The 24,072-nt window shown below is 35.7% G+C and overlaps 1 protein-coding gene across 1 annotated transcript in view; it reads left to right on the top strand.

Moving 5' to 3' along the window:
* NALF1 (NALCN channel auxiliary factor 1) overlaps positions 1 to 24,072 on the top strand; it is a 433,022-nt gene that overhangs the window by 295,034 nt on the left and 113,916 nt on the right. The gene's annotated exons all lie outside the window — the stretch shown is intronic.

Raw genomic sequence — 24,072 nt, 5'->3', positions numbered from 1 at the left:
GACAAGAGTAGAGTGAAAATAATTGCTTCAGAGGAGATCTTGTTTTGTTTGTTTTGCTTTGTTTTTTTTTTATTGTTGTGGGGGGTTTTGTTTGTTTTATTTTCGTCTGAAGATAAAGACATAATTTTTGAATTCTGAAGGTTGTGGTGGGGGGGCTAAGGGCGGGAAGCAGAACCAACAAATGTATATTTCCAGGTGATGTTTCTTTAGTTTTGGAGTGAGCTATACAAAAATATATTGAGTTAGTATAGCTCTGGTGTGCAATTTTTCAACATGCCACTTTTAATTTAGCAATAGACTCTTGTTAAGAACAGAATATTTTAAAGAAATATAACTCTTTCCATTGTACAGAATGAAATTTCTGAGCATAACACAGAAAACTTCTTCCTTCCCTACTTCTATTTCTTAAAAAGTCTGAACAGCAAGTAAGACTAAGAGTCAGGACTCTTCTTCTTGTTCATTTATATATAAAAGACAGAAAGGGATTTCTTATACCCCATCTGTATATTCTAACCAGCAGTACTGGGCATGTTTCTCAGTCTGAAGTGGCCTCAGTCTCATCTTAATATGGAATGAAAATAATTTAAAAAAATTATTCTTTCCATAAAATGATAATAAATGTATATTCAGCCAGTTATATTTTGGATTTTCAAGTCAAGTCAAAAGAATAAGCTAGTTAAGAAAATTTTGTAGATCTCCTTAGATGTTCTTTTTCTAAGAGCTAAATCATTTGGTGCCATCACATTTATTAGAAGTGTAAGTACTTCCCCTTCATAAGTACTAACAAAAAGTATTGAAAAGGTGAGTGACATCAGAAGAAGGCAAATCACACCAAATTAGGTGAAATTTTCTGATGTCCAGCTTATGAGACTGATATTTAGGATATTGTACACAGAGAATGGCTGTCTGGAGGAAGAGATACAAATGCAAACCATGCTTCCCTGGTCTGCTCTGTCACAGCCAAGTAGGCTGCGGAAAATGCATTATGTCTGTGGAAAAGGATGGATTTATGATACACATTTAATTCAGAAAAAGCTGGAACATCCTTACAGAGCAGTGGATCTGGGTCAGATAAACTAATTCCTAAACAGTTTCTCCTTAAGTGATGCTTCCTACTTTTTGCAGGAAATACTAATAGGAAAAAAATTACTCAAATTTAGTTCATTAATTCAGGGTTAGTTTACAGGAAGTTTTTTGCTTATATTCATAGAGACTCACAGTTCAATAATTTGACTTGGTTAAACTTCATGTGGGTGGAGTTCAAATTTACACTTGAAAAGACTGAGGAAATAAATTGATCTTTTACATCATTTGACAAATAGTTCTTTTAGCTCATGTTAGTTAGAAATCTAGAGGTGGGGTTTATTTCAAAAGGAATGATAGATTCTTTTCATTTTTCTTGCATCACACAGTGGTGCAAAAATAGTTCCTTTTAATGATATGTGCATGTAATCTTTAATACAGCAGTAACCATATCTAATACTTCATGCAGGAAGACCTAAATTGCAGAGTAATGACTTGCAAAGAAGGAAAAATCAGGACATGTCTAACTTGCTTTCATAGATTCTTCCTTAAATATGTGTCCTTGTACTGTGCTTAATGGTACTGTATAGTGCTTGAAAATCATTATGGTGCTATTCATTATAGCCCTGACTGTTTTGTTGATAAAGTTTGTACTTGGGGAGAATGACATGTGCTGGTATACTCCAACATTAAATTCTGAATGAATTTAAACTTGTAGCAGGCCTGAATGAATACTCCAAACATCTATAAGGTACTTCAAGCTCTTTATTCCTATTTAATGAAATAGAACTTGAGGGTATCCAACACCACTCAGGATCAGGAGCTGTATTTTATTAAAAATGCTGAAACAGTTGTTGATAATAAAATATCACCTACACTATAGCTAGCCTTCAGAAAATTTAATTGCCTATACTAAAAACAACATTGTGGCAAGAAAAAGGAGATATTTAAACTCTCCTTTGAAGTGTTTATTTTCTTAGTAATAATGTGCAGTGTAGTAATAAGGTACAGTATACACAGTATTATTTCCTCAAGAGCTGAGCGACCGATTCCGACAAAACTTGTGAATCATTAAAGTTAGTGGTAGTGTGCCCTAAGGAGACTCCTTAAGAAAAAGGACATACAAGCACATTGAAAACATGTTATTTACCATTTAGGCTGTGGAAACATTTTAATTCACATATTTAAAGTAAATTCAGGCAATAAGAGTGGATGCTTCTTTTTTGCAGTCTAAACTGTACCATAGAAGATGATTCAGTAGCTTGAATTGCAGATCTTTCATTTCCATCTGAGCTTTTATGCATAAAAGCTTGGAAATGTTTCAACTTTTCAAACCAATTAAAATTGCCACTGGTAAATTGAATTTGAATATTGCTTGTTTTACAGTCAGTTCCTTCCTTCCGATTCTTTTTTTTTTCCTCTTTTGGTTTGGAGTGGGTAATATTTCTGCAGTACTACTAAGATGAATAAAGAAGAAAGTAAATAAATGCACAGATCAACACCTTGCACAGAACTCTAAAATATTCATCATATAGAAAAGGAAAAGGAAAGTAGGAAAACAGTGCAGGGATAGACAAAAAAAATCACCCTTTACTGTTTACAGGGATGGTAAGAATATCACAACAATTGCCCTTGAAAATATCAATGCTGGATGAATCAAATGACAAATTGTCAACAGCATGCCAGTAATTATGTCAAATAATTGTTTTTCTTTCATGCAAATAAAAATGGAAATCAACATACTTAACAGAGGATTGTATGCAGTTTAAGCGAGGGATAAATCACGTTGAAACAGCTCTGTGTATTTACCCCTAAACTGCAAGTAATTAAACAATAAATGTTTGGATATTTCTGTTGATTCAATCCTTAGGAGAAAATGACTTGCATATTAAAAAAAAAAAGTCTGTGATCTTGCTTGACTCCCCATTCAATTTAATTTTTCAACTGCTTTGCAAAGAGAGATTCAGTTACTAGCTTTCAAATTATAACCATTTTGTGTTCTGGTATTCAGAAATAAAGAGCAAAATATTTGTCTTATCAACACTTTCAAGGACAGTGCTGTATTCCTCCATGATTATGTATGTTCATGTCAATGGGCCTACTGAATAAAGAAACATGCCTGGATGCAGGTTTAAAAGAAGTCCAAGAATATCATAAACTCCTGATCTCAGTTTTCAATTAGTGCAATATTAGCTGTGCAAATTGGGAGGAACAAAATAGGCATTTTAAAGAGATGTCTGTGGAAAATGAGAGCTAATCTATCCTACATAGTTTTTCCCCCCATTTTTGTCTTTTAGGAGTGTTTTTATAGAAGTTATATCCTTTTAATAATCTGTTGCATAGATTTATAGCCAATTGAGTAAATGCCCATCAGCATTCATTCTAACCTGATATGAAAACTACTGTGAGCACATTATAGAAAAAGCAGCATTATCTTAACAATATATGTATGTATTTATTTCATAGATAGTATGCACAACAAATAGTGACACGGATTTTTAAGGTATTACAAATGCCTTAGTGCCTTCCCTTATAGGAGTATTTTCTTTCATTTTATAAAAGCAGCTATGACTGTAGCCTCCTTTTGTAATGACTGGATCATTTTAAGCATTTTCCCCAAATAAGTTAGCTTCTCAGTGTGTTTTCCACAACCTTTGTATTCCTGCCTTTACCAGTACTATAAAATAGTTTGGCATAATCAGCCTGCTCTTATCTGTCTAGACTTAAATTTTCTTTTCCTACTGTGATTTCATTGAGTCTGCTACAGCTAGTGCTGGTGACTGATTCTCTTTGAGATCCTAAAGCTATGAATATGTGAAGAACAAGGACAAGAAAAAGATTTTTGTATTTCTTTATCTAGCACCAAACCGATTATGGGCTACCTGAACTTGCCTTAGATATTCAGAAATTATTGCAATTTGAAATTAATAATTCTCTTATGAGATGATTTGGTATCTCCAGCCTTGCTTGAGCTGGACATGAACATTGTACTTGTTTTCTGCTTTCCAGTTGGAAAGATTTTCTGCTTTCCAAATGGAAATATCTTTTGATGATGGTTCTATTCAAAAGTTGATCCAAAAAATCATTGAGTTCTGCTGCTCCCAACTGACATGAGCACAAACTTGTCTCCAGATGAAGGCAAGGAGTCACTTTGCAATAATTCCCATGCCCAACACCACATGGCATTTGGGAAACAAAGGCAGTAAAACAGGAAGAGATCCTGCAGCTTTCCCAGCCTGAAAACAGTGAAATCCATGGACAAACAACAGCAATGATGTGGGTGATATACATTAAACAACTTGGTCACTACCACACTGTGTTAGTCTCTGCTCCCTTCTCTGTCACCAGGACACCATCACATTGTTTATCAACTCAGATGCCACTTAGAATTTTGCATCAACATTATGGAAAGGATTCACACTGTTTTCTTTCAAATATTGAGATGTCTATTGCATTCCTACTATAGGGCCCTTAAGTACTTGGTATCCCTCATTAATAAACAGCCAACAAATCTGAGGCACTTCAGTGCAGATAGTCCAGTTGGACATTTCTGAACTGATTCAGGACTTTGGAAGCAGGATAGCAAAATTAGTAAAATGCCTCAACAAATTGAACATTAAAAGAAATTTCTTCTGCACCATTTGCTTCTTATTGAACCAAGCCTTCAGGTCTCAGCAGGTTTCACAGTTTTTCAGGAAAATCTCAGAACAGCTTAAAATCTAGGACTTAGTTTTAATCCTCCTACTTTTTCATAATATCAGTGTTTGGCTTCATTGTAGCTTAATTGCAAACTTTTCTAGTGATCCAGTCTTGCAGGTCTGCCATTTTTTTTTGAGTCATTCAGAGATGTCTGGTAATGGAAGCAAAAAAGTAACTACAGGTCCAAGAAAAAAAACACTTTTTACAGTAGATAACTCGGGAATTTTCTACTAAGGAAACAAAAATATGCTTGTTGAATAATGTGTTGTCTCATTCTTCTTATATTTCTTTACACTTAAAAATATTTTATTTTCAAAAGTCCTCCCTTTTGCTTGGCTAGAAAATTACAGACTGATATCTACATGATGTTAAGATGTCCCGCTTAATGGGACTGCTTAATAATCTCTACCAAAATGCATACAAAATTCTCATAGCTGTCCCAACTACTGCTCTGTTAAGCACTTAATAGTTAAACTTGTTCTAGGGATTTCTTTTCAGTCAAAAAAAGAATTTAAATAATAAAAATCTTTTTTCTCTTACAGCAATGAAATTTCAAAACATTCCCTTTACACAGTCTGTTTCATTCAAAAATCCCTCCGAGATATGCTGAAATATTCCTATAGAGTTAGCTGATATACCTCTTATTTTCCAAGTGAAAATATTCAGGATAATATCTTTAAAATACTGTCACTTAGTTCACTGCAACAATAAACTATTGTTTTTGTTTAGAGCTTGTCAACAAGTGCTCTATTTTGTAGGTATTACTCAAAGAAAGTATTTACTGTCATGGTCCTGGTTTTGGCTCATGGCACTGTAAATACTGTCTTTGGTCTTTCCAAATCACTGTGTGGAGCAAGTGAATTGTCTGAGGTTTTGTTCCAAGAATATATTTTAAGTAAAAGCATTCTTTTCTGCTCACTTATCCAATCATTTTTTAACTCAATGTTAGCCTGCAAATTCTGTTTTACTTGTTGGTTGTTTGTATGAACAAAAATTAAGTTTAACCTACATCATGAGTGAAATAATTCCATCTATGTCAGTATACCAACAAGCTTTGAAATGTACATTGGCAATCCAAGGTTGGAATGTGTTTCATTTTCTTTATATCCTTTTTCAGATGTGGTACCAAAGGATGTCATTCACTGTGTGTTTTCTCTGATGTAAAAGCCATTTTAAGAACAGCTGGACATTCATTCCTCCATCCATGTAACAAGCTAATGTCTTCTCAGCTTTGTCAACCATTAGTGAAACTCTACATTAAGCTAAATGCCTGAAATAATTCAGGTAAAAATTCAAAATTAAAATAAACATAAAATCTTTTGCAGCCTAAAGTCTTATAATAGTAACATTAAAAAATTCCATTTTTATCACAGAAGGAAGCAGTAAGAGTAGGAAAGTAGGAAGCAAACTAATTTTATTTTTTTTTAGTAATGGACAACTATCCATGAAATCTTTTGGATTCTGATTTGATTCTCATTTTCTCCTTATAATCAAATTGACAAGTTAACTCCCTGTTTTACATAATACTAGTTTTTAATGAATTGTTCCTGCACTGAACTCAAAAGCAAGTTAATATTAAATGTCATTGAACAAAATTATGAGGATTTAATTAATGTAGTTATGTTTGTGAAAATACCACCACCAAACAGGTATGGATCAGATATGTTGATGAGACTCCCTCCAACCCCCAAAAGCTGTGTAGGGTCTTAGACCTACGGTACAAAGCCCTTTCGGGAAAAAAAAAATATTCAGAATGATATGATGCAAATTCATATTTGTATTTCTTAGAAAGAGGCACACTCCTAATTGCATAAATTAATAGCAAATAGCTTTCCCCTAGTTTATTCTCTTGAGTTATTTTGCTTGGTAACTGGTCAGTTCTTTTATAATCAAAACCAAATTAGCATTACATATCTAGGAAGGAAGGATTAGCTTTAAGAGAATGTGGTCTAGTCACATCTGGTTTGTACAACAAAAATACTGAGCTATTAGAGAATGTGTTCATCTTTTTATTACTGATGTAGCTATATTATAAATGTCCTTGCTCTTTGTACCACAACAGATTATAATTATTTTCCTCTTTAAAATATTTCTGCAATGTATTTTCAAGGCAAAGATAAATGGTTGCTGTGGTGTTGATGGACATGGTTTCGAGATTGAAAGAAAACTGTATCAGGGTACCTGTCAATTCAAGCAAATAGTTGATTTGCAGCTGAATAAAGATTCATTTTCACACTCATGAAACTTCCACATTTCAAAAAAAGTCTTGTTCTGCTTGATAGTGATAAAAAAAAGTATGAAAAAACAACGCAGAAGACTTAAATGGGATATAAAAAGTCTTTTTCAGGTCCTTTGTCAGAAGGAAATATTTATGCCTGGGTCTTCTGTCATTAGCTGGGTGTGAAAAAGGTTTTATTCCTAGTGCAAAAGAATTCTTTCCTATGCTTCTAACAAACATATTCCAATTTCTTTTTCTTAAAAATGATGCATCTTCAGAGATTTATGTGATTTGCATGAACAGGAATAATTCTAAAAGGAACAGAAGGAGAAAATTCCTATAAAGTTTAGACAGCTGGTGTAAATGGCATCATTTCCACTTAGCTCTCTTGGATATAGTCATACCTGGATACATTTAGGTGTTAATTATGCAGTGAAGAGCTGTTTTAATCACAGCATTGATACAGAAACGGATATTCCATAAGTTAAAACAAAAATTAATAATTTCATGCATGAATAATCAAACTTCATGTCCTAATGTAGTGCAGAAAAGAGTCAGAGAGCTCTAATGCATTCAGGTTCATAGGAGAGACAAGGAGGCAGAACAATGAAAAATTATTGTTGTTTCTGTTCCATTTATTTAAGAGAGCTGGCTAAAACACTGTCAACTAAATGGGTCATCTAACTTCTCATTGTAGAATGACTTTTCCTGAGGTTTCCCATCAGTGCTCATTGTACCTCATCTTTTCACAGCCCTGCAGCTGTGGGATTGTTAATGGTATTTCTTAGCTATCTCATGAAGGTGTTTTCACATGATGCAAGCTCTGCCAGCTCACCTGCATAAGTATATGTCATTTTCCTGATCCTGTGGCCTTCAATTCAGAGTACTTTTCAGATTCAACACAGGCTCCCACTTAGCTGTGCATCACACTGTTAGCTCACACTGCTCACCACTAAGCCTTTTTGCTCCCCTGTTCTTTTGGTCTTTTCCTAACATCTCTAGCTAGCAATGATAAAATGACTATAGTATTTCATTTTAAGTGTTATTTTTACAGTAAATGGTGGCACATTAGTATGCAAATGTGAAAAACATAATGGCAAAAAAAATCTTTCATCATCAAATATATTAACTGACTTTGTAAAACAATATATATTATCATATTGTAAATCATGAACCATATTATACAATGTTAAGACCCTTAAATGAAAATGAGCTAGGATAATATGAATCATAATCAGGTCCTCCTTTGTCACATCCTTGCATAACACAACTAATAAAGAAACCAACCTGTTAGATATAAATACAAAAACATCTCACTAGAGCAGGTTTCAAGGCTCCATCCAACCTTGAGCACTGCCAGAGGTAAGGCATCCACAAATTCTCCGGGCAACCTGTTCCATGACTCTCACAGCAAAACACTTTCTCCCAACAGCTAAACCAAACCAAACCCAAATCTTCTTTTAGCTTTAACCCCTTGTCCTGTCACCACATGCTCTTCTAAAAGGTCTCTCTCCATCTTTCTTGTAGGTTCCCTTCACATACTGCATGTGAAGGCTGCAATTAGGTGACCCCGAAGCCTTCTTTTGTTCCAGACTGAACAAACCAAATTCTCTCAGCTTTCCCTCAGAGAAGGGCTGTTTCATCCCTCTAATCATGCTGCTGGTCCTCATCTGAGTGCAGTACTTCTGGTGGGGTCTCACCACCGTGGAATAGAGTCAGCATGATCTCCCTCAACCTGCTGGCCATGCTGCTTTTGATGTAGCCCAGAGCATGGTTGGCTCTCTGGGCTTCAAGAACACATAGAACAGAAGCTCCTTTTGTCTGTGTGCTTAAAGGGAAAACGGTTTGAAAATGGGTTAAGTAGTTTTGGGACCAGTAATAGCTTTCTACACCTGCCAGCCTGTCCATTGACCACAGTTTCTTTAGGCAGGATGCATCTCTATCTCTCTCCAAAGGCAATGCCTTTCACAGGCCAGTCTCCAATCCTAGAGCAGGGCCTGCAGGTGCTTTTAAAATATAACTATTAAGTAATTATAGCTTCTCAACTAAGAAAATAAAATTGCTGTTCTCATGTAATGAAATAGCCAACATGGGGATAAAGAAGAATTCTACCTTTATCACTCTCACCATGCTTTGATGTGATCTCACCATCCTCTCTGAGGTTGATTAGAGTAGTCAAGCCCCAACCATTCTGCCATAGACAGGAGAAGAAAAGGTACCTCATTAATGAAGAATGGAAGTGTCCATTCCCCTCCTTTTTCTGCTTCTGACTCCAAAATACTCTCAGGCCTTACTATAATCAGAAAACTGACTTAGTCTCCTGTTGCTGTGACCAATAGCTGACCCCTGGGTCTCCCAAGTTTCTGGCATCTGGACATGGCAACCACTGAAGCCCTTCTGCTGTTGCTACAAACTCAGGTGTGCACACACAGAGCAAGGTGCACATACAAGGGCACACAGTCACATACATGTTATAGATCATTACAGTCATCCAGTCTGGACCTAAATCCTCTTGCCTCCTCATACACAGGGACTCACATTTAATAGTCTTGCCAAGAGTGGGACCAGACCTGTGTATTTGTAGATGACTTTATCCCCATGGCCTTCCCATTAGCTGACCTCCTGCCCTCTCCTGTAGCTAACTTGCAGATCCTTTTGCCTCTTCAGGGTAAGCCCAGACTCATGATCATTCCACTATATGGTTCCCAAACCTTTTATCCTACTTGCCAGCTAGTCCAGCTTCATTTTCATCAGCAGTCACATGCTGCTGCAAGCAGCCCAGCTCATCCTGCAGGTTCATTGGCCTCTGCAGTTACTGGTACCAGAAAAGGACAGACAGACAGAGACACGTGGTCTGATTCCTGTTTCTGGCATGCAGCACACAGACCTGTGCACACACAAGTGCCTTGAAGAGTCCTCTCAAGATGAAATGAGTTGGAAATTAGCTCAACAAGAAGAGAGGACAAATTGTGCTGAGTGGGTGCAGGGAATGACCTGACCAAGTGTTTGATTACCTGGCTGGACGTAGCTAAATTAGGTAATTTCAGCAAAGAGGACATGTGTGTTTCATATGAAAGATCAAGCCAATTAAAAAAATTAAAATAGATGAAGAATAAATACTCTCTGCTTTGCCTAGCACAAGTTACCCATGTCTGTCACTAAAAAATTACTATGCTGTTCATCTACATTCTGTTCTTTTCCCTGTAAAAAAAAAAAAAAAAAAACAGACATTTTGACCTTAATAAATCTATATTAAGCTCTGTATCCTGTCTAATCAATACTGGAAGGTTATTGAAATACTTCCAACCAATCTAACATTTTTGCTTTTTTCCTGACACAGACATGCTAGTATGACTCTGTGTAATTGAAGAAAAAAGAGTGAAAAATATTACAGTCAAACTTCCAAGAAATCTGAGGGATTGTGGAGGGGTGCTGTTCATGCAAGAGTGTTTTCTTGTTGTTGTTTTCTTGTGACTTGTAAAACAGGATAAACTGTTAGTATTCTCTGGCAATCACCTTGAAACTGTCTGGTTTTCTATATTCCCTAAAATTATATTTTCCTTCCGGAATCCATCATACAGAAGATTACTGAATATCTTGTACTACTCAGTAAGGAAGGATCTTCAAGCAAATCATCCTTTTTCTTTGTCTCTTTGACAGTATATTATCAGCAGTTTCAGTGCTTTTAACATGACTTGATGAAAGTAACTATTTTTGGGGAATTGAAAGATTTTTTGTTCAGGAAAGAAAATTTAATTATCTCATTAATCAGTTCATCACAAATTATTTGGACCTGACACTCAGCAGTGAAAGCTAGGGCATATGAACAAAGGAAATAGTAATGATATTGTTGGTGATTTAATAATAGTAATAATAAATAATATTTAAACATGATGATTTAATAATCTAATGAGTAATTAATCTGATAAATTTAGAAACTCTTTGTGCTCCTGAAATATCTGCAAGCAAATAAGATTTCCCTGGAAAAGACATTTTCATTGATATATCTTTCAGCACGTAGAGAGGTTTGAGTTGTGTAATGGGAACAAGTAGTCCTTGGGAGTCCTTGTTTTTCACCTAGTGGAAACCTATTAGTGATTAAGACACAGCAACAAGATCAGGATTAAGAATTCTTTGCTCAGAAGAGCAATTTTTCCATTCACACATGTGAATGCAAAATTTTCAAATTCATTTTCCACAAGGATGCATTGTACAAATATCCATAAGAAGTTGGAAAAAATGTACATACTTTTCTATTTTTAAAAAATTGGCACATATTTTATTTACATATAATATTCCCTTAGTATTCCTTTTAACTTCTACAGCACTTTCATTATTATGGCCTACCCAGTAGGATATTTCATGACAAGGAGTAGTAATGACTCTCATTTCCATAGGTTAGGAAGAGTGACAAAGCAAACTGTAGGCAGACTGTGTTGTATGGCCATTGTGGCTTTTAGGGATGCCAGGATGTCTCCAGTGCATCCCTACACAGAGCAGAACCAGCTGTGAGATCAGACCACACTGTTCAGGTCTCTGTTGAGCTGAAAAGCTGCAAGGATGGAGCCTGCACAGCTTCCATGAGCAGCCCGAAGAATGCAGTCTTGCAACCTATCCCTAGTGCATATCTCAAACTGCTTTAAAATCAGTAATTTTTTCTCTGAATACCTTATACCATACTTGTCTTCATCACTGAGAAGCATTTGTCTTTATTTCAAGGGTGTGATTTTTGCTTCTCTGTTAATATTTCTTCTCGAACAAAATCCCTTCACATAATCCACATGGAGCATATGCAATATTTTCTACATTCCTATCACCAAACCTTCTTAGTTGGTCTGAGTTTAGGGAGAGGAAAGGGTGCAATGGCTATATTAATGTGCAATCACCTTTGACTTATATATCCTGAGCTGCTCATTCCTCAATAACACAACCCATTAGCTCTCATGTATCTCAAGTTCATTGTTCCACTGTTGTATACTCCATACTGAAAAGAGAGCACCTATATAATGTCATTAAAACATACTAGGCTGAAAAAGCTATGAATTTTCCCATACTCTGGAAGATCACACAGCACAGATTTTGCCATTGAGGCAGAGCTTTCTGACAAACACGTTTTTGGCTAACTTTTATCTCTTAAAAGAAACAAAACAGTTATTTCCTTTATCTTAAGCAAAAAATTATGTGTTTTGTTTAACCATTCATAAACTGATTTCTTTCTTTGAAAAGGAGGGAGGAAGCTGGGCTGGGCAGGTGTGAGAGAATGGACTGTATTGTCCATGCAGCCAACAATTTCTTAATTTTGTTCTTGTGATGAAAGCAGCTGATCACTTAGCTTCTTCTCTAAGACACTAATATAATCTACATTTCTTATGGTTTATGAGAAATTTCTCATATACAAGAAGGAAACTAAATATTTGAATGGGAAAAAAAATTTATTATTTTTGCCGTTTATCTAGAAAAACAGGTCAAATTTTCAATTTATTGATAAACAGCAAAATCCTTTGTTAATCAGAAAAAAATATTGACATTCACCAGCAGAAGAAAACATGGTTTTGGTCTTCCTTTTTGAACAAAAAACACAAAGACTACTCTCTTTGCTCAGTTCTCTCCTTAGGATCCTTTTATTCCTAAAAACCTTACAGAAAATAGCTACCTAATGCTTTTATTTCTAATGGAAGTCAATGTAATGCTCTTCCTGAATCATGCCTTGAACTAATCCTGCTGTATAACCATGTACTTTCATTGAAGTTGGTTTCATCTGTCATTTTATGTTCTTATATCTTGTTACTCTCCTAGATGAACTGAATGTAAAGTCTCTTTAAAAGCTGCCCAAGAAGAAGTCTTATTTTTTATCTATAGAGGAGCATCATCTTCCCCAGTATGCTTATCTCCTGATTTTTAGCTTAATTATATATTTAAAAAATACTGTTTTCATATTATCTTTTATTTTGTGGAGACTGAAAAGGAGGTAAAATAATTATATCTAGCATGTTTGTGTTTTTTTCCCCCTTCCCCCTCTATGTGTAAACAAGATTTAGATATATAAAGTATGCATTAAGCCCTCTGCATCAAACACTAGTGCTGTGGGATTTCTTCATTAAAATAACAAAAAAGGCCACAAAATATTTTGACATTATGTGACTGTCTCATCTATGAAGAAGAGGGCAGGTTTCTTGTCAGAATTTTTTTTCCCCTTGAAGCACTGTAATTTCTTCAAGTACTACCCAGTACTGTAAGAACTTAATACTAAAATCATATGAAAAATACAGAAGGCATAACTTTTCCTTCAGGCATATGTGATCACAGGAACATCAAGTATAAACTTATGAAATACAGTAACTTAGATGCAGCTGGGATGATCAATTTCTTTTCTTCTCCATCGCAGCTTTTAATATTGATGATCTACTGATGGTTCATCCTCTGTTCTTAATACTCGCTCCTACTCACAGTACTGTAATTACTTTTATCAGTTAAGGGGAAATTGGTTCATTTTTCCATTTCTCTTTTTTATATACTACAGTAGCTTTTATTGCTGATGAACCTTTTGGACCTCCAAAAGGATCTGTTCCATTACTTTTCCAGGGAAGGAATTGAGGCTGACTCACCAGTAGTTTCCCAGGTCTTCCTTCCTGTCCTTTGAGTGTGGGAGTAACATTGGTTTTTCTCCTGTAACTGGACACCTCTCCTGTTCTCCATGGTTTTTCAAACATAATGGATAGTGGCTTAGCAACATCTGCCAGCTCCTCTGCACCCTTGGGTACATCCCATCCCATGGATTTATGGGTGTTAATCCTGCCTAGCTGATCTCTGATCCAACCTTCTCTGACCAAGGGGAAGTCTCTTTCTCCAGCCTTCCTCTCTTAAATCCAGGGTTTAGGATTCCTGAGGGCTTGTCTCAGCAGTAAAGTCAAAGGCAGAGCAGACAGTCAGTATTCCCACCTTCTCTGTGTCTTCCATCACCCATTTTGTTCAGCAGCAGGCTCACATTTTCACCAATCTTCCTTTTGCTGCTGATTTTCTTATAGAAGCCCATCTTGTTGTCCTCGCCAGATTCCATTCCAACTGGCCTTTGCCCTTCCTCTTGCATTCCTGAAAATTTTCCTATAGTCCTCCCAAGTGACTTGTCTCTTTTCCCACATCCCATTAAATATCTTTATGCTCTTTGATATTTGATAAAAGCTCCCTGCTCATCCATGCATGTTTCCTGCCCCCTTTACTTGATTTCTTGCTCACTCCTTACATTTTGTTATTTGTCCACTGGAAGAAATTTCTGTGTGCAATTTCATTTTCAATGTATCTACTTTTCTCCAACACCAATACTTTCTGAGGATTTATATGACTGCCTTGTGATTCTTTTATTTATCTCACAACTGATCAAGCTTAACAATCTACATTATGTTTAAAGTGACAGACCTGATATTTAGAGTGCTTTCCATCTTCCAACATCTATAATTATATAGTATTTGAAGTTCCCATCCTCTCAAAGTCTCATATCTGACAGAATTTTTTTGAATTTTTTTTATGTTCACTTAGAATGGTCAGAAATTCTTGCACAATTGAGCAATCCTCAAAAGCCTAAAAGTAAACCCTCTGTGGTTTTCTTGTGCATTGTTTTTGACCCTGATTGTCAGCCAAACACCCAACCAGTTGCTCCTACCTACTACAAGATGGGGAAAAAACAAAAAATCAGAAGCAAAAAAAAATCTCAGGGATCAAAATAATAATGCGAAGTCACTCACTAGTCACTCTCACAGGCCAAACTGACTCAACTTTGGGAATTTATTGTTAGTTAAATAAAAAATTAAATACTGTTTGAAATATTGAGAAACTAAGCTGAACATTTAAGCAATTATGGAAAGCACTACTTCTCCCCATTTCCTAATCTCTACACACCTTTTCACTACTGCAGGTTGCATTCAGTCTCTTCAGTGAAGCACACGAAGCTGGTGACATTTCACTTCCTACCACTTCTGTTTCTTGTACTTTTCTCCAAATTCACTTTTCTTCATACTCATTTCTGCTGCTCCACACATCACACTCCCTTCAGGAATGTCCCAAATCTACCATGTGCCCTACACAGCCTGTGGGCCCTCCAGAGCTTTGCTATAAAGCACCTCCTGCTCACCTGACTCTAATACTTACTCCATCCATCCATCCATCCATCCATCCATCCATCCATCCATCCATCCATCCATCCATCCATCCATCCATCCATCCATCCATCCATCCATCCATCCATCCATCCATCCATCCATCCATCCATCCATCCATCCATCCATCCATCCACCTGCCTACCCACCCACCCCTTCACATCACCTCAGTGTGGTCCTCTTTCTCAAATATATCTCCCAGAGTCATCACATCATCACACACTTGGCTGAAGGGCTCAGCTGTGCCCTGTGATGACTCCATCAGAGCCAGCTGGAGCTGCTGGACTTAGCACAAGTCAGGCCCTGGCTTTGTCTCACAGAGACCATCCCTCCAGCCCCACCACTGTCAAAGCTTAAAGGTAGCACATCCTGTTAATGACAGTATCCCATTCAGAAACACCCAAACCTCATAAAAAACGTGCATTCAAATCCATCTACCTTTTCTTCAAGACACAGTTACTAAAGAACAGGAGGGCTTAGGCTTTTCATAATGTTTTTGGTGGTGGTGGTAGTTTTGAGGTTGCTTTGGATTTCTTTTTTGCTTTGAAATGGTTAATGCATTTTAAGAGCCATGCTAATTTAGGAAGGAAGCAAAAAAGGAAAACAACTAGGGGATTGGAAACAGATACTAAACAAAGGAATGAATATAAAAAATGTTTTTGTTTGCAGTAAACAAAATATAACAACTCAGCTGTAGATATTTTTTAATCAGGTACTTTTTGGTTTTTAAATAATATGTGCCCTAAAATGCTGTAGATACTTCTATTTCATTTATTCAAGAAAAATCAGCTAATTCTATCTCTACCAATTACACTTTAAGTTTCTGCATCGTTATCTTTCTTTGCTGAACAGCAGTGTGTCAGTTCACAGAGCATCTTACAAAGTAATCTTCCTCCCACTGGATGATCTCAGAGTGCAAACAAGTGAAAAAAAAAGCATTTGTATTTTTTCTATTTTTTTTCTCTCCCTGAATTTGTCCCCTTACTTCTTGTTATTTGTGATACAATTAAGGACTATACAACAAATTTTGTTTTCATCCTTGTCTAAAGCTCTGGTATTGCTTTGCCTTCTTTTCAGATATTGTGTTTCGATTTTATAGAGTCCCCGGTAAAATAAAACCAGTAATTGTTTTCTTAGCTACAATCATGTTTTATTGAGAAATTACGATCTACTACTATGGGAATAGCATATTAATACAGGTGTTGATTTTATACTGAGCTTTCAATTCCCATCTATGTATTTTCAGGGTTATTTTTTTGCAAAAGAAAGTTATGTTGTTTACACTGCTGCTGATAAAAATGGCCATGTAAATAAAGAAGTCTTTAAAACAAGTGTAAAGCAAATGCCCACTCTCACAGTTTAATAACCTTGTACTTGTTTTTCTGACAAGTTGCATGTAGTTCTACACAATATAATACTCTTCAATTAAAAAGTATTTTGATATGCTCACAGGTCACTGGATGTTCAAGTTCTTTATCGAAAATCAAGGATTACTTTTTTAATTGCTTTTGAAATGTTTACCCAGTGCATATCCAAAATTACTTATCTAAAAGAAGTGGATATTAAGCTCCTCTCTATGAGCTGGAAGATAAGCTTATTTTAAATTTGCTTATGAGGGATTAATGCAGTTAGTGTTTACTGAAGTTTATGAAAACATTATATCTCTTAAAAAAACATTATATCCTCAATTCTATGTGCAGGAAACTGCCATGATGTGCAAAATGCAGTGTGAGTAGGAATTTTTTTTTACTCAATGAGTTTTTGCAAAACCTAAAAAAATGCCATGGGTTTTGTAGGGCGACTCATGACTGGGTCTTTCTGTTACTGAACTTGACAAAAAGGTGCAGCTGGGGTTTCATTCAGAAAATTGCAGAGGAATTGCAAGAGGACTGTAGGTATAAAAGCACAGTAAAATCATAGCCTGGTTCTAACAGAAGGCATGAGGGTGCTCCACCTCCACCTTTGTGATGACAATTGTGCTGATAAGAGGGGATGGAACTAATAACTGAAAGGTCTTTAATTTCACTGTCCAGAGCTCAGATCCAGTTTAAGGTCTTTCTGAGGCAGTTACTGGCTTCAAGAGCAACAGATTGACATCTTGTTTTAGAATTAACATGTGTCACGCTCTGGCTTAAAAGCTAAGGAAAACCAAAGTTTTCCAGGAGCAAGTAAGACAGGGTGTAACTTGCAAAGTATTTCCATTTTGCTGTGGTTCATAGATAGTTTGAAAGCAAATTGTGTTTTGTGAATAAAATCTGAGTGTATAAAGGTTTACCTAGATGAGGATGGCTACTGCCATTCACTCCTGATTTGAGAAAGTTTAAAAAACTTTTCTTTAAAGGTTCTCTAGATTTTTTTCTACTAAAAGAGCATATGTTATGTCATTTATAATGATGCGTAATAAATAACAAAGAGAAACCAATATATTACTGCTTAATTTCTTTCTCAGCTTGTAAAAACAGAGGTTGACAATAATTTCATAAATTAATCTATACTTTGTTGTGTGTTTAGACACTAGGAGTCAGAATGAATGGCAAAGACCATGATCCACAAGTGGATTTGGGTACCTCTGTTCTGCTGTAAAAATCAAAGTACAAGAGTAGTTCTCATCATTCTTGAAATGGTCAGCTTTCTTTGGGGATCTAAAGTTCTACTGTAAGCATTTGAACAGACAGAGCTTGATAAAGTTGCCTGAATAACACCCCTCTCCCATCACCTTTCTTTAATCAGGGTCCTTTAGGTTATCTGGTGAAGGTTTCCCAAGCCATGAACACATGCTTTAATATGTTCTCTTAAGCTGCGCCAAGGAAAATATAGGTTGGATATTAGGAAAAAGTTTGTTATAGAAAGGTTGATAAAGTACTGGAATGGTCTGCCTAGGGAGGTGCTAGAGTCACCATCCTTGGATGTGTTTAAAAAAACTGGATGTGGCACTTGGTGCAATGATTTAATTGAGGTGTTAGGGCTGGTTGGACTCTGTGATCTGGAAGGTCTTTTCTAACCTAGTGATTCTGTGATTCTTTTTTGGGAAAGCAACAAAAAAGCAAACAAAAAAAAATCATATTCATTAAAAGAAAATAATTTATTACCTTGCAATAAAAAAAAAAAAAAATAGTCCCAGTTCCTGTTCTGAATGATGCTCAAATAAATTGCACTGAAAGTTGTGAAAGAGACCCAAATCTCCAAACCTTGAATATGCCAAGACAGAGTTCTGGGTGGAAATACCTGCATGTAGCTACCTACTGCATATATCAGAGGAAGGCAGCTTTCAGCCAGGTTTTTCCCACAGAAATGATGATTTCTCAGTGCTGAATTGCTGCACAGAAAGCTGTTAAAGAATATTTTTTAAAACTTTTTTCACAGTGAGTTTATCCATTTGCATGCCTGAAGACAAAGATTATAGTCCAAAATTTAGAATCTTGAATTGAGATAGACGTTTTCTTCCAGATTATCAGTAAATTCTCCCTGACAATAAAGGATTAGTCATTCTCATTTCCAGTACTCATTTTTTAGTTTAATCCCACTTTTCTGGCTTCTGTAAATCTTATTTTTATCATTTGACCTTTCTAAAAGTTTCATTACGATTGCATGGATTCCTGACCTTGAAAATGCAGATTTCATTAGTCTGTTGAAGTTGAATCCAATGTTGTCTTGTTGGATGGTAAATGGAAGACACCAGATTCAGAGATTCTCAAGATGACAATAGGAGAAATTAAACACAACACCACGAATTCCAGCATTGACCCAATACCTCTTAAATTCAGTGGGATCACAGAAGAGACATGTAGTTATAGCAGAAGTGATTAGTTTTGAAGAAACATCTTGTCTACACTAGAGAGAGATTTTTGTAACCTCAGAAAACTGAGCCATATGAAAGCTTATTATTTTACTTACAGGATGGGCCAAGGACTGTGGATGTTCCACTTGAGGCTTCCAGCAAAACATGTCATTCACCTACAATGCTCTGCTAGCTACAAAAGCCAAGATCAAATCTTTTGTGTTCTAGTAGCATTTCCAATGTAAGCTTTCCCATTAAAGGCAAAAAATTTAATAATAGAAATAATAGAAAAAGGGATGTTTCTTTTCATTTTCTGCAGTGCCTCCTTCCCAAAAACCTTTATTCCTTATTGCACTAGGAATACAGTGGACTCACTTAAGGAGGTTATTGAAACATCTCTGTTTTTAAGACTTCAGTGACACACACAATGAAAAAGTTGTTTTAAAAATGATCTCTGTATTTTTTATCTGAAAGCAGTGATGCTTTTTTATTTCCAGGAATACAAGTAGCTTCATAAATAAAACAGCTGGGTACTCCAAAGGAAATTGTTTTCTATATAGAATGATGATTTTTTTGGTATATCTATATACATGGGAGCAATTAATGCTGGTAATAATAGTCTGCTAAATCATTCCTACTTGGATGCTAGTGCAAATTACAAATTCACACAGTGTATGTTTGAAAATGTTGGGAATTATCTGTATTTTCTCTTTCTACCCCTATTATATTCCGCAATGCCAAGAGAAAAAATGGAACTGTCCAATTTATATCGAGAATGAAAGAACCTCTAATTCATACCGTGCAGCAAGAAGTGTCATTCATCATTAATGTGATGAAGATAAATGCTGCTGGCCACAAAGAGGAACCTTATGAAGATAAGTGTGGCTTGCAGGAAAAAGGAATATTCATTTGTCTTGAGTGAGCATGATAGTCTGAGAATTCAGGAAGAAATAGGACATTGGGTACATTCCTTTAAAAATATATTTAAGACCATTTTCACTGTTACTGTTAGCATCCTTTAGGATCTATGAAAGCATTTGAAGAAAAGTATGTAGTTAGTGCCTTTCTTCAATTGTGCATTGGAGATTTTCCCTGCAGAGCTTTAAAAGTCAGAAAATTGTAAGCAGTTGACAACTACTTTGAAACAGGAAAATAATTTTAATTGGCTGCATGGAGATATATTTTGAAAATCATGTCATAAATTAAAGAGACCATCCCTATATACAGATGATTTGTAAGTTTAGTCCATTATACATGACATTATCAGATTACTGGTTTTGGGGCATTTGTGTTGGCCAAATCAATGTACAGGGTTGCAAGATGCACCTGCAGTTTCTCTCTGATGTGGTCTGAAACAGAAAACTTTAAATGTTAACTTTAATTCACATTAGGTAATGGTCTGTCAACATGAATTGGAATGCTCTAATTTCAATGTGAGGTATTCTGGATAGCATGTCATTCTTGTGATATAGACACAGAGCATTCAAACAAACATAATTTCCATATTCTATGGACTAATGGCAGGAAATTGAGAATACACTGGAATATGAAACTCTTGTGAGACAGACTTTACCTCTGCCATTCTTTGAAAATCGGTATTTTGATATCCACTTTTAATTTTCTTTAGTACTAAAAAAATGTATGTGTTCTTAAAGCAGCTCTTTGACTCATCTGTTCATTTGGGCTGAGCTGGACTGGGTTGGTTAAATGCAGTTGTTGCCACTACCATTGAATTGCCATGCCAATCACTAAACAATTAAATCATTCACAAAGGCATTTTTTGAGGAATTTGTCTTTTAAAATTAATATCATAGGTTTGGGCTTGGAAAGTTAATTACTTTATTTGTTTCTCTTATTTACTTCAAAATTATTATGAGCCTTTCTCTGAGAACTGACAGAATTGAAACTCTTTTTATTCTTATACTATTATTATTTTGAAGCAAAAATTGGCAAGTTGGGTCATGAATGTTCCCAAATAATATTCACACTCAATTGTACAGTATGTGCAATTGTTGAAACAAAGGATATTGTTTCCAACTTTGTAATATAATATATATTTAGAGTTTGCTAATTTCTGTTTATTGGAAACTTGATCTCCCTCAAGAGACAGGAAATAGGCATGAGCACTTTTGTTTTCTCAAATCCATTATGGAATTCTAAAAGATTTTAGAGTCTCATTAAAAATAACCTTGAGTTGTTAGAGGCCTAGTTTTACAGTATTAGTAAAAAAGTTTACTTTACTTTTAAAACACTCTGTATTGTTCCTTCACATATAGTACTTTAATAAAAATAGCTAGCCTGGAATTAATTTAATAAATATTTGTTTATGAGATGAAATAGCTTAGAAATATATAATAAAATGCGTTTAAGTCTTGTAAAGCATGAAATAAAATCAGAAATCTTCTAGATAATTTTTGAAAAGCTTATGAGAAAAACTCCTCAGACTCAGTGGCTGTTGTTGGCATTTGGCATCATTTTTTGGCAAAGAATAATTCAAGGTAATACGTACTGGAAGGATATGGTAGGATTCTTAATTTGATGAAGGACCATAGTATCTTCCTCTGATGCAACAGCCACATCAAAAGTAAGTTGTAGAAGTCAAAAAGCATTTCATGTTCTATTTATCATCTCTCCTTTTTTTTTCCCCTTTGAGTTCTTTTTACTTCATATTTCTAGTGTTTTTCTGAAAACTACTAAATATTGCAGGCCCACAACACTGATAAGAGGTATTACTGAAGAAAATGTCCTGATGTGCAGCTACTCATAGAAATAAAATTAGGTTACAGGTGCAAAAGTAGGTTGTGAGGGCATAGGTAAAGTATGATGTGTTTTAAATGTTTTCCTTGTGACTTCTTTTTCAGTTACACTGCTAATCTAAATGTTATTGAAGTAATTAGCCTGTTAATTAAACTCTTAGTTCTGGTTGGACAACAAATATTTATTTCTGGATGCATGAAACTGTTTCATAAAAATTTCCTTAAAATTTGTAACAATAGATCCATTTATTTCACATTGAGCATTCTGTGTGTAAAAGATTCACCCTTAATAAAGCCACAAAACATACTGTTGGAAAAGAATTTGAAAAGAAGTTTTAATTGTGGACTTTAGGGAATATTCCTCAGCTGGGATTGCCCATGCTTGCAAAGCAGAAAACAAAGGGAGCCATGCAACCCATGCATGCCTGGAGCTGTAGATGGTGTGAGGCATTAGTGCTGCTCCAAATGCATCTTCACTTTTAGAAAAATACTGGTGAAATTCTTAGTGCTGTCACTTGTCAAGACTAAGACACAGGAGAGATATGTTAGAAACCCATTATTCAGAATGCAGAAATGTTATTTATACTATAATAAAAAGGGAAAGGGAAGCCCCAATGTTCATGTGTTTAATTTGATTTTGAAATAGACTTTTCTGTTCACTACCAAGAAAATATAATAATATATAAAAGAGATGTACAGCCTCAAAGGGCACTGAAAGGCTATTCAAATTGGTCTCCTCTTAAGATCCTGTATTTTTTCTTACAATATTTAAAGCCTTCGTATCATCAGGGAACAATAGATTTTTTTATTTTTTATACAAATTAGCTCTAAAATTCAACAATAACATATTTGACCACATTCAAGCTCAGAAGAGACAATTAAAGTTGCTCTTCAAATACTTTTTTCCCTGAAATGGATTATAAAATAATAATAAAATAGTAATTAAAAAATAATTAAATAAGAGAAAAAAGCCATTTGTCTTTTGAACATTTCCCAAATCCATTTATTTCCTCCTGTGCTGCTTGTACCAGAACTGGCGTGTGCCAGATACCGTGAAAGAAACAAATTAGAATGTACAGATGTGCTGGACCTCTTCATTTCTCAAGCCTTCCTGATAACCAGTGATAATTTATGCAGTACTGCTCTGCAAAAGGCTCTGAATCCTCTCTGCTCTGTTCAAAGGGCCCCTTCCCAGGGCTGGCTTAACCCACAGCTGGGAGTGCTGGGCACTGGAGAGCAGTAGCCAGGACACTCTCGTCACTCTTAGGTTGTCATCCAGACTCCAAATCCACCAGGATCTCACCGCAAATCCGGTCTAAATTTTGCCAGGGAACAAATATTCAGCTGAGACTCTTTGTGTGAGAATACAGAAGAGCACTCGCTGGCGATTTCAAAAACAAAGCAAAACATGTTGGTTTTTTGAATTCATGACAAATGTGTGTCTGCTTACTACCTGCTCCTGAATATTTAGAAGAAGGCAGGTAGGAATGTGGTGATACCCTTAAACATTCTACAACTTTTAAAATCTTGACTGCATCAATATATTGATGTCTGTGTTCATGAACTGCCATTTACAGAATATTGTTATGATGCTGGGACAATTTACACAGATTATACAATTTACACCCACGGTTTGCAGGCATGGCTTGACAACTGTTGCTATACTGTCTGTGTTACCTGCTGGCCCATCATTCCCAGTCTTTTATTAAAAATGCTGTAGTAATGTGGTTTACATTACAAAATACTGCCTACGCTAGTGACCTGATACTCCTTTACACTCCTCATTTCAGACTGTATGAAAACAGAAGAAATGGGCCACTCCACTCCTTCTGGAATAAAACATTTTTACTGGATGCATTTTGCTTTTGTTATGGAAATAAAGGTTAATTCTCTAATTAAAATTTCAATTGGTGCTATAATGGCTGAGAGGAGTATTGCAAGACTGATACAACTTAAATGGCTCTTTTTACTAATTTGGGAAATCAGATTAAGAGGGTTGAAAAGCTGCAGAAGACAAAGTCTTGGGTAGTCTCAAGCCCAGATTTGACCAGCAATTTCCTGTGTAAACAAGAAGCAGAGGCCTGCATAATTTAGATGGAAATGGTCAGTAACCTTCTGCAGCACTTAGACACACAAATCTGTGGGGCAGGATGGAATCCAGGATGGAATCCAGGATGGATATTGAGGGAGCTGATGGGAGTGTGCTCACCAAGCCCATTTTCATCATTATTCATCAGTCCTGGCTAACTGGGGCAAATCAGGTTTTTGTTTTTCTACTTTATTTTTTTCCTGACAGTAAGAAAATATATGGTTTATACTTTTAGAAGTGATTTGTTTTCTCTGTTTCCCAGTGTTCTTTAACATTTCTATTGAGGATACCTTCATGCACAATCCTTGAGGTCATCTTTATAAGTTTTAGGGATATTATAGATTTAATCTTTTTCAGGA

Source organism: Serinus canaria, chromosome 1, assembly GCF_022539315.1.
Source record: "Serinus canaria isolate serCan28SL12 chromosome 1, serCan2020, whole genome shotgun sequence".
Classification (NCBI taxonomy): domain Eukaryota; kingdom Metazoa; phylum Chordata; class Aves; order Passeriformes; family Fringillidae; genus Serinus; species Serinus canaria.
Note: the sequence above shows the minus strand (reverse complement) of the source record. Positions and strands in the feature narration are given on the sequence as shown.